We start from the raw sequence: 15487 nt of genomic DNA, 5'->3' as shown, positions 1-15487 counted from the left end.
GCAGTCCAAATTCTTGCCCGATGTAAATGAGCTTCATGATTGGACTGACATTCTTGGTGCTTGCATAACATCTGTCTTCTAGGAATTTCTAGATAACTTCCTTTTTCATTGTTGAGAATCAAAGGCCTTCATCTTCTCCAAGGTCTTCGAGATTCTAAGCTATATTATATGTTACAATTGCTTTACAATTAAACATGTTTCTTTCAGGGCCCTGAAAACCTAGTTTTATTTTGGCTCACTATGTACCAGTATATTCTTTCTCTTTCTATATCTATCAATCCAGTGCCATCTTCTTCACATATTTTAGAAACTGGTCATGACTTGAGCTTCTTCCCCATGGTCTCCTGCTTTCTCAATGATGTTATGTAGTAAATGCACTTCTTTGTCCATCTTAGTGAGATTTGAAGGCAAGAAATCATTGCCAAACCTTTCTATGGGTGTCTGTCAGAAAGGATGGTTTTACACGTGTAACTCATAAAAATGTACTAAATGTAAATATAACCCAAAGGCAAAGAAAGGATACTTTGGTGATAATTACAAGTTTAAATAAACAAAAATAGCTTATTTTGGTTGCCACCACCTGCACATCCTTAAAAATAATGAACCAATAAAATTGAAACATTAGTCTGAAGACCAAAGTACCCTGTGCATCCTAAACTTCCAAACCTGCTTATGTCTGTAGAAAGTCATGATTCATGGAGGCCATTATAAGCCATGAGTTCTGGCATTGCATTATAAAAAGTATTAACCTTTCTCATAAATTTCCTAAGTAAAATGAGGGACACTGAAGAGTATAATATTTATCAGCAAAGTCTGTGCCCAGGAACCCTATACTCTTTTTTTTAACTTTGTCAAAAAATCCAAGGACCAAAAACTTCTACAAAGCACAGAGTACTAAGGTTATTTGCATTCTGTTCTTGGTTACTTTATTGAAGAATTATTCTTTGTCTCATTACGTTTAAAATTATTTCCACAAACTTCTCCAATCACGAAAATACAGAGTAGAGTTAGGAAGATTCTGCTGGATGTTTGAGGATAAACTGTAAATAATGATGATGATGACAATGATGGTAAAAACTTCTCCTATAACTGAAATACATTGCTTCTGAAAAGTGGCCTGAAGCCTAGTGACCAATAATATGGTAAAGGTATGGAAACAGGCTTGGGGAGATGGCTCAGTAAGTTAACTGGTTTAACAAGGATGTAGTGAAGGCCTGAGCCCAGATGTGCAGAACCAAATAAAAAGCCAAGCACAGCATCATACACCTGCAGTCTTGGTGCCAGGGAGACAGGTGGGTTCTTGAAGCCCACTGGCCAGATAAAGGAGCTAAATTCATGAGCTTCACATTTTACCAAAAAAAAAAAAAAAACCCCAAAAAAACACACAAGCATGTATACATACACGTACACACATATGCCACACACACAATTGTGAAAAAGCTACGGCATGAATACAGAGTTCTAACTGTATGTTGAAACAAAATTTTACTTTAGTTTGACATCTCTGTCTCCCTTCCTTCCTTTGAGATCAACATACAGATTTGGTCTGGTAAAATGAGTTAGGATCTTTTACTTAATGGTGCATATTTTCCAAACCCAGGGCTAGACGGGAATACTGGGAGAATCTGCTGCCAGCTTCAGGAAGACCCTTCTGTCCTCCCCTATCAAAGCCGGATGCATAAGAAACAATGAAAGAAAACTCTGAAGTGAGAAATGACTTCAAGCCCCATCTGGAACCTTCCTCGTTGCTGCCCTTAGCCTACTCTGTTCTTCCAGCTGCTGAGAGTATCAATGAGCTGCGACACATCTCTCCTGAGCATGCTTATCAGATGCAGTGGCGCTGTGGAGGCACCTGGACCTGGACCCCCACCCCACATACTCTGTGCCTAGTGATGTCATATTGCATCCATTTGAAGGTCATCAGGCATGGCCAGAGTTGGCTCTCAGGGTGGACTTGACATTCTCAAATAATCAGAAGTCAGCAAGAAGCAACCTTGGTGAATAATTCAGCTGTCTAAGCTAGGTGCTGAAGGGAGAGCAGTGTTCTGAACTAGCAATCAGTCAGTCTGCTTTTCTCAAGTGATTTCTATTGTAGCTACAAACACAGTCTCCATAGAGAGCCAAAGCAGCATGCTGTGAGTGCTGGCAGGAGTACTGAATAAGCACAAAGCTTTGCTAGATAATAAACTACTGACACTCAAAGTCCATATGGTATGCTTTTTGCATTCTATTCTATTTAGCATGGTGCTGAATATAATCACCAATGCTCAGTGAAATACTTGTTGATTAAAGTAAAACAGACAAACCTTGGAAGACGTTTTTAGAAGTCGGAGTTCAAGTACAGCTCACTTCTTTGAGTCATGTTTTTTTTTTTTTTTTTGCACAGTATGGCCACTTTTCTCTTTTTCACTACAATGCAGCAATGCATAACAATTACTAAAATTACAAATAATTTCCTTGTATGGAAGTTGAGTGGCTTAAATTTCATTGGCCTCCTTGAAATAATGATAACAAATATGTGTTGCTTGTCATGTGTTCTAGCTATGTGGTCATGGGGGTTAAAACTGAGATACCTCAGTTTTTAACATAGAAGTTTACAGGGTAGAAAGAGGCTAATGTACTTGCTATGGACATTTGCTAAGCAAATGTGTAGCTCTGAAACCCTCAACCACTGTTGTGTGCTGCCTCTGCCATGCACACAGCTGTTGCTTTTCTTTTTCTTTTCTTTTTTTTAAAACAATGATTGAATTTGAGGTAATTAGTATTTCTACCTCCTTATATGTTTACCATGTCTTTATGCCAAACACCTTCAAATTCTTCTCTCTGGTGCGTCATAAAATACAAAGTATGGAGTTTAATGTTTTTTATCAACTGCCTGGAGATTGAAGTAATCCTTCAGTCCTGATGTGGTTGTTTCTGTAATGATAACAGCCTGGGTTGTTATTCTTGACTGTTACCACTTAACAGAAGGACATCTGATGCAGTTAGAGAGAGGATTATCTATAATCACATCAAAGCCTTTGGAGTCCAATCTAAGCCACTGATCAAGTGCCCAACAACCTCTGCAATGATCTTCAGCTAGAACTCTAGAGCTTCCCTATACCTCATCATCTCTAAAGATCACTTACTTCTTTTAAAGATACATCTCAGTCTTAGAAAGTGACTCTGTAGTAACCAGAAATCTGCTCACTACAACTTTCAAAAAAACCTTTCACAGTGTTTTTTTTTTTATTTTAATTTAGATTGACCAACCTATAAAAAAGGTAAATCAGTTGAGACTCAAATTAACAAAGACTAGCTCAGTTAGACCTTAGGAAAGTGTGAGGCCACCTGTCACCTTTCCAGGTTGATAGTTGTGACAGCTTCAAAAATGTAAAGTTCAGAATGTGAGCATCCCAGGAATGCAATGACTGTGCATGGACAGAACCCCTGTTCAGATGTAGCCAATTAGCAGCTCAGTCTCCATGTGAGTCTCTGAGTAAGGGGAGGAGGGGCTGCCTCTGTCATGAACTCAGTTGATTACTCTTTGATCACTTGCCTCTGATGATGTGGCCTTACCAGGCCACAAAAGAAGAGGATCCGGGCAGTTCTGACAGACTTGATGAGCTCTGGACAGATGGCAGAGGAAGAGGACTCCCACCAGGGAAGGGAGATGGGGAGGGAGGGAGAGTGGGACTGGGGGGAGTTGAGGGAGGAGGCTTCAATCAGGATTTATAATGAATAAATTGTAAAAAAAAAAAAAAAATTGAAGTTAAAAAAATAAAAGAAAGATGTGAACAGGGACAATAAGAAAATGAAGCTTAAAGAGATGCTCATAAGTAACAAGACAAGATGAGGGGTGGAACGGAAGACTGCCCTGAGCAGCCTGTTACTTGTGCTCCCTAAAGGAAACAGTCACAGCCACTGTAAATTGGCTCTTGAAGGCTGCTGGGTAAGCTGGTTGTGCGTGCTATTTTGTTTGATGATGTGTAGTTGGAACATTATTGATAGGACAAAAGTCACCGCACAAAGTTACACATGCAGGTCTTACTTTGGGTGTAGAGTTTCAGGGGCCTTGCCTAAGATGTTGGCAACACTAATGTTGATAAGGAACCCAAAAGATAAGCAGATACACCACGAAAGTTTGAGTGTTTTGGTGCTTGGGTTTGAACACATGGCTTTGCACATGCTAACTAAGTACTCTAACACTGAGCTACACCTCCAAGCCACACATTAAATTTACAAAAAACAAACAAACAAACAAAAAAACCCACTGTTTGGAGACAGGGCCTCATCATCCAGGCCAACCTTGAACTACTGATTCTTCTGCTTCAACTTTCTGAGAGTACAGATGTGTGAGCACAACTGGCTGCAAACATTTTTTAAAGGATTTATTTTCTATGTGAAAAGACTGAAAAACTTATATAGTGATTGGATCACAGTTTAAATAATAATAGAGCATATTAAGGGAAAGTATTTTAACTCCATTAAAAAAAAACCTATCTCTCTAAACACATCCTCTAAACACTTTCTGTCTTATTCACCTTGTTCTCGCAATACTAAACAACCCATTTAAATAATTTAAAACATCAGAAAAGCAAATATAAAAGCATTGTTTAAGTAGAAGAAATGGTCGTACAAAATGACTATTCAAAAGATAGTAAGATAGTTCAGTAATATGAGGATTAAATTTCTATATACAAAGGCCATTGCTCTTCTATAAATACTTGACAACTCCTTTAATAGTATATTAAAATATTCATTTTACATTTTAACAAAATGATTATCTAGGAAGAACATTAACAGGAGGTATATAAGAGCTATTGAAGGGAATCAGGGAAATGCAGCTGCAGGATGATGAATACCTGTACATACATGCACCTGCTCAAAGAAAGGTGCTGAGACACTCTGAATGATTAACAGCTGTCATAGGCCCTAGAGGAAAAATGCCGTCAGCATTGAGGAAAAAGAGGCATGGAGACTCATGTGGAACAGAACTACAGAAACAAAGGTAAAATTAGAAAAAAAAAAGTAGTAAGGTAAGTGTGGCCCTGTCAGACAATCACTGTGTACAACAGTAATTAAAACCATGGGGCATGGGCCTGAGGAGGTGGCTCAGTAGGTAAGAGCACTTGTATTTCCAGAGGACGTTAGATTACGTTCCTGGCACTCATATGGAGGTGCACAACCATTTGTGAGTCCATTTCCAGGTGATGTGATGACCTCTTCAGGCTTCTTTGAGCACAGGGCATGAGAGTGGTGCACAGACATACATGCAGGTAAAACATGCATACACTTAAAAATAAAAATAAAAAGGAATTAAATTAAATAAAAACACACAGGCTACCTGTGTTTTAAAGGAGTGGAAGAAAGCAGTGCACAATAAGGGAGCATTTCAAATCACCAGGAGGAATTTCAAATTTCAAATCAGCATTTCAAATCAGCAGGGGACAACTGATCAAGTGATCTGGCTCATGCATTCTCTCTTTTTCTCTCAAGTTAAAGTTGATCAAAGTTTTGACCAAATTCCATGAAGAAAAAGCCATAAAAGAAAAAAAAAAAAAACCTGGGGGTTGAATTTAGCTCAGTGGTAGAGCATGTGCCTAGCAAGCACAAGGCCCTGGGTTTGATTCTCAGATCTTAAAAAAAGAGAGAGAAAAAAAAAACCTGTTCCACAAAAGTGTTGAAATGTACGCATACACACAAAATCCTCTAGTCTAAACTATGGTGAGGGGAAATGGAGAAAATGCAATGGTTATCAGCAAGCACTCTTTCACAGATCTTGAGCTACTTTAGACCAACCTTTCTCCCATTCATGCGTACATGACAAGGGAGGTGCAACAATATTCAGGACTCCCTGTTTTATTGGGTTTCATGAAGTGAAAGGAGACCCAGCTGGGACCCAACAAAACTATTTGATCAGCACTAGTTTCACTGTCCCTTCCCCACGTTCACTGCATAGGAACATGCATATGTACAGCACAGGACATGGTCACCAGGATGCGTGGAGGAGCACACACAGGGAAGAGATGACATGTCAGGATGGGATATGCAGGCACTGATATAGCATAAAGGCCATCTCTTTTGGAGTCACATGCAGTCCATAACAGAACTTGTGTAGCCGAAAATGACTTCCTTTCCCAGGTAGCAGGCTGTGTCCCTTTGAGCAACTTCTGGGGATCAGCTCTCCACTTGTATCCTACGTGACCTGACACTTAAAACACTCATAACCTTTAAAGGTTTTGCTTTTCTTTCTTTCTTTTTTTTTCTGTTAAAGGTTTTCTAAAAACAAAATACGCACACACACACACACACACACACACACACACACCTTTGATGTGTTATTTCTTTTTTTCCATATATCCTTTCTTTATTTCAATGCCAAACTTTTGGGCAGAGCACAGGGAGTCTTATGGAGGAAGAGAGGGGTGGGAATAGAGGGATATGGAGGGGACAGGAACCCCACAAGGAGACCAACAAAACTAAAAGATCTGAATCCAGGGGTCCTACAGAGAATGATGTTATCGTCTATGGGCATACCATCAAAAGCAATGGAAAAATGAGATCATCTTTCCCTCATTGGAGGTGTGAAAAAAGCTTACTTTATGTCTTTCTGAAGCAAGGAAGACAATTAGGTAATGAACAATATATGTGTCGATATAAGGATCCAAGTGCTAACATCCTGCCAAAAATATTTGCATGTGTCTAATAAACTAAGAGAGACTTTGCTAAATTTACAAATTAGAGCATGTATTACCCCCACTAAGCACAGTAAAAGCTAGCAAAGCAGTGAGATGCCTTTTTTCCCCCACATGTGTTGACATGATCAAGAAGTTAATGATTCCTTTTTGTTTGTTTGTTTTTTGTTTTGTTTTTTTTTTTCCAGACAAGGTTTCTCTGTGTAGCCTTGGCTATCCTGGACTTTCTTTGTAGACCAGACCGTCCTTGAACTCACAGCCTGCCTCTTTCTCCCTGAGTGCTGGGATTACAGGTTGGCGCCACTGTGCCTGGCTGTTAATAATTTTTTGTATTGATGAAGATGCAGGGGACTGAGACACCTGTACATACACACTATGTAGAAATGTAAAATATCATAAACCATTTAGAAAACAATTTGTCCACAACTACCAAAATTTCAAGTTACACATCCTTGTGTGCACAATTTCCTTACGAGGATGTAACCTACATTTTCATATGTGTCCAAAGGTGCATGTCTGGAAACCACTTAAATATCCAACAATAACACATAAGTTAGTAAATTCTCAAAATTTACATATATTGAAGTTTAGAATCACCAAAAAGGACACATTAAGGCTGGAGAGATGGCTGAGTTGGTGAAGGTACTAGCCACCACGCTTGATGAACCAAGTTTCATCTCTAGAAACCATGCCGTAGAAAGAGAGAAAGAACCTAACAGCAAGTTGACCTCTGATCACACATGTATGTGTGCACACTTATGTGCTCACACACAGAGAGCGAGGGGGGTGAGGTGGACATGTTGAATCAGCATGCTGTTAAATAGAAGGTCATTCCTAGATGTGTTAGATGAAAGCTTGCACCCTTGTGTGAGTACAGACCATGCCTAGAAGGAGCATTTCCCTTCCTTAGATGAAAATTTCATGACTGAAAGTCTATTGCCAGACAAGGACTCCTCTTCACCCATACCCTATTTAGTCTGAATTTGTTTATGTGAATAGGCACTATGTTTTCCAGGAAATAAATCAGCTTAACAAGTTATGGAAAAAAATTTTGGTTGTGAGGAGGGTATCATGGAGGGTACAGGAGGGTTCCTGTAATAGCACAGAACAGGGAGTCCACACCACCAATGATGTATACCAACCAAGAATACCAGAGTGAAATCCAATGAAGCCAACTAAGAGGACATAGAAAGTTTTTGTTCATTTTCCACTGTTATAACTGAGTACCATGACTGGGTATTTCTAAAGAATAAACGTTTCAGGAGCTGGGAAATCTCCTCATGGTGTTAGCATACAGGCAATTCAGATGGCCTGACTTCAAGGACCTAGCAATTGCTAACATCATCATTTGCCGCCACCACCAGGTGCGACTAGTGTATGGGGGTGGCATAAAAAGACCCCTGCTCTCTCTCTGCCCCTTATGTTTCAGCTCCTTCTCCCTCTCTTTTGTAGGCACCTCCCTTTTCTCCCTCTCTGACACCTCTGTCTCTCTGCCCTCATGGCTCACTTGCTCTACCTCTTCTCTAGGCGCTCCTCTCTCTTCCCCAATAAACTTCCTTATGCCATATCTTTTGTGTGGCATAATTCCTCAGTGGGTGTACCTTGGCATGGACTTGCCATGGTACCCTGCTGCTGAATTGTTATATATCATAGCAGTGTCCATGAATGGTGAGGGCCCTCTTGTAGTATCTCAGCATGATGAAGGGCTCTAGATGTGATGTAGAGCTAGTGTGCTGGTATTTCTCTTCTATTAAATCCAATGATGCTATTTTGAGAGGAGAACCTTCATGACCTCCTGCATTCCAGATCATGTCTCAAGGGCCTTCCCTCTGAATGCAATACATCAGACTTTGAAGACTGTCTCAATATCAATTTTAAAGGAGATATTCAAAGGGTAGCATAGGAAGAAGATACATACCACCAAAGGAAGCACTCAGGCAAATCATGTTTTTCGGGGCAGCTAGTTTCTTTTACATGAAATGTCATGAGCACATTCATCTGTAAAGAGTCAGACCTACATACTTGTGAGGTTCTGCACCTATGGATGCAAGCAGCCTCAGACTGAAGCTGTTCAAGGGCCAGAGCAGGGGTTGCACCTGTATGTAACTCGCGCAGCAATTCAGTCATTGGCAGTGCAGTGCAGTAGCATGGACACACACTGTTATTAGAGTAATGTAGAGATGTGAGGGCTATGGGGAGGTCTGCAGGTTGTGTGAAGTTCCTATGTCATCTTGTAGAAGGAGTTGGGTACCCCCAAGAGATAACTCCATAACGACCTGATGTGTGCTCCCAGATGGGCGCCTGCTTGGAAAATTATGCATGCCTAGGAAACCTAGTCTTGTGGGAACAACTAGGGGAGTTAGAACATAAACCAGATAATAAAGAATCAAAATCAATTCTACTAATGCAATTAATTCTTAACTCTTTGGAGAAAAATTTAAAAGCATACTGAATGTTAAATTATCCTTTATAATTTACTTTAAATATCTTATTATCTAAAGTAAGGGGATTTTTTTTAAGGTAAGATTTCCACAGATTCTGATTTGGTAGGAAGAAACCAACAGAGAGGTAATTGTTAACACCCTCCCCACCCCCAAAACACACACACATACATAAGACTGATGATCAGTGAAACTAAGAAAAACTGGTTTTGACCAGCTCTTTCCAGTTCCACAGTAGATATTTGCTGTCCTAGAGAGTTATCAAGAAGAGCTGATGGCCCTCTGATAAACCTGCTGTGTGAGGAGAATCACAAAGGCAAACTAGCCAATAGCTGGCATAGAAGAGATGAGGAGAAGCCTGGGCTGGAAGCCAGGTAGGGGTGAAGGTCAGCTGGAAAAACAATTCCTGCTTTGCCTTGGTCATAGCCCTTATGCAAAAAGCACAAGCAAAGTTAGGCAACCTGTTTTGGCTGCACAGCCAGCTGCCTTGAAGACAGGTACACACTTTGTTTAATGAATAATTAAAATGCTGAGAGGAGTTTTAGAAGAGAACATCTGCCCAACCGTGGGCTTTTTACTAGTGACTTAGGTCAAGGAAAGCTGACTACAGGATTCTGGCCAGCCTCTTATCTGGGTAAAGGAGCTTATGCCAATGACTGATCACCGCCATACCAAGTGGCTGGGTGAAGTTGAGGATACTCACCACCAAATCTGAATCAAGCTTCATTTTTATTGGGGTATCCCCAAGAGCTGGCTAGCGACTGCCTCCTATGTCAGGTTAAAGAGAGAGTCCATTTCTTTTCCTTTCCTTTTTTTTTTTTTTTAAAGTTTTAGCTCATGTTTATTTAAATAGATACACAGTACCAACAGTTTAAATATATCATTGGATATTTTAAAATTGTGTTTTCCATGATACACTAAGTATATAAAACAGGTATTGTTTGTTCCGATCTATCATGGTTCAAGAAGTTCTTTACTGGCCAAAGGCACATATAAATAGCAAAAGGGCAAGTACGGTGATCCTGAGCCTTTGTGTTATTGTTTTAACCATACAGCTAAAGCAAATTTACAAAAAATTTTTACAGAATTTTTTAATCATCCATCATTAGCTGCTATTTTCATTCCTAAGTCAAAGGTGTTAAAAGACCAATGGCTCTGTCCTGCTGAATCTAGTGACATCTATTTAGTTATCCTTAACGGCTCTTCTCACCTAAGTGAGCAGTGGCCAGTGTCACTTTTTTAAAAATTTATTTATTTTTATAAATCACAGTTTATTCACTTTGTATCCTTTATCCCTTCCCAATCCCACCCTCCCTCTCTCAACTCCTCCCATGCCGCTCCCCAAGTCCACTGATAGGGGAGGTTCTCCTTCCCTTCCCTCTGACCCTTGAATGGATACAGAAATTGTGGTACATTTACACAATGGAATACTACTCAGCAATTAAAAACAAGTAAATCATGAAATCTGCAGGCAAATGAATGGAACTAGAAAAGATCATCCTGAGTGAGGTAATCCAGAATCAGAAAGACACACATGGTATATACTCACTTATAAGTGGATATTAGATATACAATATAGGATAGATATACTAAAATCTGTACACCTAAAGAAGCTAAGCAAGAAGGAGGACGCTGGGTAAGATGCTCAATCCTCACTCAGAAAGGCAAATGGGATGGACATCAGTAGAGGGAAAAAAAACAGGGATCAGGACAGGAACCTACCATAGAGGGCCTCTGAAAGACTCTACCCAGCAGGTTATCAAAGCAGATGCTGAGACTCATAGCCAAACTGTGCGGAGTGCAGGGAATCTTATGAAAGAAGGGGGAAATAAAAGAGCTGGAGGAGACAGGAGCTCCACAAGGAGAGCAACAGAACCAAAAAAATCAGGGCACAGGGGTCTTATGTGAGACTGATACTCCAAACAAGGAACCATGCATGGAGATAACCTAGAACCCCTGCACAGATGTAGCCCATGGCAGCTCAGTGTCCAAGAGGGTTTCCTAGTAAGAACAGGGACTGTCTCTGACATGAAATCAGTGGCTGGCTCTTTGATCACCTCCCCCTGAGGGGGGAGCAGCCTTACCAAGCCACAGAGGAAAATAATGCAGACAGTTCTGATGAGACCTGATAGGCTAGGGTCAAAGAGTCCATTTCTTGAGTCCGTTTTAAGAAGTAAAATCATAAGTAGTTGCAAAGTAGGTTTATAGAAGAGAGATGATGGAGCAATAAGGAAGTACAGGAAAATCTCAAAAACCACATGTGTTCACCATGCAATTAGGGAAGGAGGATGACTAGAGAGGGTTAGGGTATTTTCAGGAAAAAAAAAGTCAAGGCATGGGTTAGGGCAGGTCAGGCTCCACAAAATAGACTTAAAAACAGCAACTCAACTCTAATAGTAAATGAAAATAAATTTAAATGATTGGCAGGGTATATCTGTCTCCACAACACACACACACACACACACACACACACACACACACACACACACACATACACACACACACACAGACGGTCACATCCCCACCCCACCAGCATTAGAGTTACAGACACATGCCACTGTACCAGGCTTTCACATGTGGGGGTGGGTGAAGTGAGGGGAATCCAAATTCAGGTTCTCACACTTATGTTTTCCTTGACAGGAGCCATACCTCCTGCCCCCTAGTGCTTTTGTTTGTTTGTTTGTCTGTTTGGTTTTGTTTTTTAATAGGTCTCACTATGTAGTCCATGTTAGCCCTGACTTGCATGTAGACCATGCTAGCACCAATTCAGTACTACTGCCTCAGGTGCTGGGATTCCAGAAGTCTAATACCACATCTGGCATAGGAACTATTTTTTTTTTTTAATATTGACCATAAAAGATTGTATTCTTCTTTTTTAAAGTTTCAGTAATATGTAGTAAGTACATATTTTCAACAAAACATAAAGTGACTAAGAATCGGCTTGTGATTGTACTGCTTATAACATTAGATTAGCATTCAACCAAGGACCATGTATGGATATAACCTAGAACCTCCACTCAGATGTAGCCTGTGGTAGCTCAGTAACCAATTGGTTTCCCAAAGTGAGGGGAACAGGGACTATTTCTAACAGGAACTCAATGACTGGCTCTTTGGTCTCCCCACCCCCGAAGGGAGGAGCAGTCCTGTTAGGCCACAGAGGAGGGCTTTGCAGCCAGTCCTGAAGATACCTGATAAAACAGGATCAGATGAATGGGGAGGAGGTCCCCCCTATCAGTGGACTTGGAAAGGGGCACGGTGGAGATGAGGGAGGGAGGGAGGGACTGGGAGGGAATGAGGGATCGGGACACGGCTGGGATACAGAGTTAATAAAATGTAACTAATAAAAAAAATAAAATTAAATTAAAAAAAATAACATTAGATTAGAATGTGTTAATTGTGCAAAGTAATGAGTCCCATTGTGGTATTTTCATACATGTAGATAATGAGCTTTAGTTACATTGCACTCCTTCTTTGATCTGGTTCCTCTCACCACCAGGAACAATTTTTAAGTCTTAAAAAAAAAGCTAACACAGCCATCTTAACCTATCTTTTAAAAGACGAATGTGCACCAAGCTATTATCAAGCGATTATAATAACAACAAAACTGGTAGATGGTAACATTCTGAGTGGGAGATGAAGGAAGGCTGATCTGCAGCCAGACAGCTGGACTCTTTCCCTGCTGAGGAAGCCGTCCATGCTGCTGTCATGGAGGAAAATGACTGTGAGGACTGTGAGGACAGAAAGCATCACCCTCCCCTCTCTCTAGAGGTGCCTCTTCCCCTTCCCACTTCATTCTAGTTAGCATCCACTCAAGGCTGTCAGGAGACTGTGGGCCTGCCAAGCATCCTGATGACCCCAGGTCTCTCACAGTCCTGCTTTAGGTCTTCCACAATGGGTTAGAGTGGTCATCCGAGAGCCACAGGGCTTTCCTTTTATTTTTATTTTTTCACTCCTTTTTGGCTTCTATTCTGAAACATAATAGGACAGTATGTTAGTATTTATTTAATATGATGCCAGGCAAATAACAGAGATTATATGAAAGGGTTTATAGTGGTTAGAAGGGGGGAGTGGAAGAGGGCAGAGATACAGAGATGGGGGAGGGAGCATCCTGACAGGAAAAGGGGAGAGAGACCAAGGAGTGTAAAAGAGCAAGAGAGAGAAGAGGCCAGGGTCCTTTTATCCAGGCCCCTTGTGGGTAGTGACCAATGATGACATCAAAGGTGCCTAAGTAACCTGGGAGTAGGCTAGTGCATCAAGATTTATGAACTAACACAGTGGACCTATTGAACAGATTGTCTCTCCCCCCGCCCCGTTCTTCTTCTTCCTCTTTTTCTTCTTTTTTCCTTCGTTTTAGTTCTGAGGATCAGCACTTTGTGTATTGCCACCCAGCCAAGCCCTGAACTTGACAATGGAAAGTTGTATTTTGGTAATTTGTTTTTGGCAGTTGTATGATAGTTGTCAGTAGGGAGTAAGGAGGTAGTAGAGAGTGTTGCTTAGCCTGCCAAGAAGTCCTGAAAGTTCTGGACCCTGTCAAACCTCAACAAAGAAAATAGAGGGGAATCTATGGCCTGCACCGTGGGCTCAGCTTTGTGTCTTTAAAAGAGCAAGAGGCATCTGGCATCTTTATTGGTTTCACTGTGACCACTCGCATCCAGCTTCACACCCAGAGAAAGGATCTGGCTTGACCTCCTAGCCCCAAAAGTCCCAGGAACTAATCCCAGGAACTAGTCCCAGGAACTAATCTTAGGTCACCAATTCCAGGAATAAGAAAACCATAAAATTCCCTACCCATGGAATAGCCTGGAGGTATCCACAAGAATGGGAAGGTATCTTATCTCAGGGTGGGGCATCTGTGCCGGCCTAACATTTCTGAAGTCTATAGATAGTTCATTCAATGTTAGTTATGTTAGTTAGCCAATCACTCTGTAAAAAGCTTGTCCTTGAATGTCATCCAATCATGTAACTGCTAAGCCGGGTTCTTGATCAAACTCCAAATAAAAACCCGGCTGTGTAGCTGCTCGGGGCTCTCCTCTCTGCTCCATTGTATTGGTGACTATGGAGAGACTGAGCTTAAGCCTGAATAAAGCTCTTTGCTCTTGCATAAGTGGTCCAGCTCCTGGTGGTCTTTGGGGACCTTATAATCTGGGCATAACACCAGGGGGAAGAGCATGAAGAATCTAAAAAAGGTTTCCTAAGTGGCTAGGAATGCCTGTTATGAGGGAGCTAAGGATTTCAAATGGGTGCTCTGCAGGGAACAGACCACCTCTACCCCTTGGCTCTGCCAAATACAGCCAGGTGCCTTAGACAAAGGGCCTAGTTTTAGATCCTAGTTTTTGATCCTGGATGCACAGAGTAGTACTTGCGAAATACATTCTATCCATCAATGTTTTCCATTGCCAGCAACAGAACTCAATGTTTAAGCCAGAAAAGGATTCATTAAATTTTATTTGGCAGCACATAGCTGCTGCTGATGGGTGCTGTCACCTTTTTAAACACTGGACATGGGTCCACTCCTAAAAACTGTATCCTCATTGGTTCCTACCACACCGGGGTCCTCCACCTTCTCTTCATTGTTATGCCCAGTTTATGAGACCCCCAAAGACCATCAGGAATCAACTCTGCTGCAAATACATGAGGGTTTATTGAATACATGTTTGAGCCACGGGTTGCAAAAACTTCCTGCGGAAGCAGGAAGGGAATGCAGCCCTGTGGTCTAAGGGAACAAGGTTTTTAAAGAGAAAAAAAAAAGCAAGCAAGGAATTACATGCCTTGGCATTACATGATTAGGTAAGGGAACTTGACTTTTTAGGCCCCAAGACCATAAGCGGTTCTGGCCTGGCCATATGGGCTGGTTTTCTAGCAACTGTAGCTCTAGTGGGTAGGTAAAACTCATTCTTTTCCCCAGGTGGTTGGACATGTCTACACCTGGCTGGCCTTTGTTCAGGCTTATGCTTTAAACTTTAAACAAATAAAAAAAAATCTAATTTTTAAATCTTTGGTCTCTTATTCATCAATGGCTTGCTTCTCATTGGTTTTAATTTGTGCCTGTGGTTACTGGTTCCTAAGTCAAAGACCTAACTTAGAAAATGTGTTTGGGGCTTTAGGATGATTGTACTCCTAAAACTGTCCTAAGACACAAAAATCTGACAGACAGACATCATGACCACATGAAAATTCAGAAATCAGATATTCAGGGCAAAACCAGGTGTGTGACACAAAACGTCTTAGCTCTTAGGGAGTAGAAGCCAGAGGATCAGGAATTCAGGTTTACAAGAAGTTTGAGGCTAGCCTGGGATACATGGACCTATCTCACTCACCAAAAAAGTTTAAGCCAAAAATGGTGGTACATTTCTGTAATCTCAGCATATT

The 15487-nt window shown here is 41.0% G+C and overlaps 1 non-coding gene across 1 annotated transcript; it reads left to right on the top strand.

The window, feature by feature from the left end:
- Positions 1–5552: 5552 nt before the first annotated feature.
- Trnaa-agc (transfer RNA alanine (anticodon AGC)) lies at positions 5553–5624 on the top strand. Its single transcript has one exon. It is a non-coding gene; the product is annotated as a tRNA-Ala (tRNA).
- Positions 5625–15487: the final 9863 nt, after the last annotated feature.

The sequence above is a fragment of the Meriones unguiculatus genome, chromosome 6, assembly GCF_030254825.1.
Source record: "Meriones unguiculatus strain TT.TT164.6M chromosome 6, Bangor_MerUng_6.1, whole genome shotgun sequence".
NCBI lineage: Eukaryota > Metazoa > Chordata > Mammalia > Rodentia > Muridae > Meriones > Meriones unguiculatus.
The sequence above is the reverse complement of the archived record's forward strand: the minus strand, read 5'-3'. Positions and strand labels throughout refer to the sequence as shown.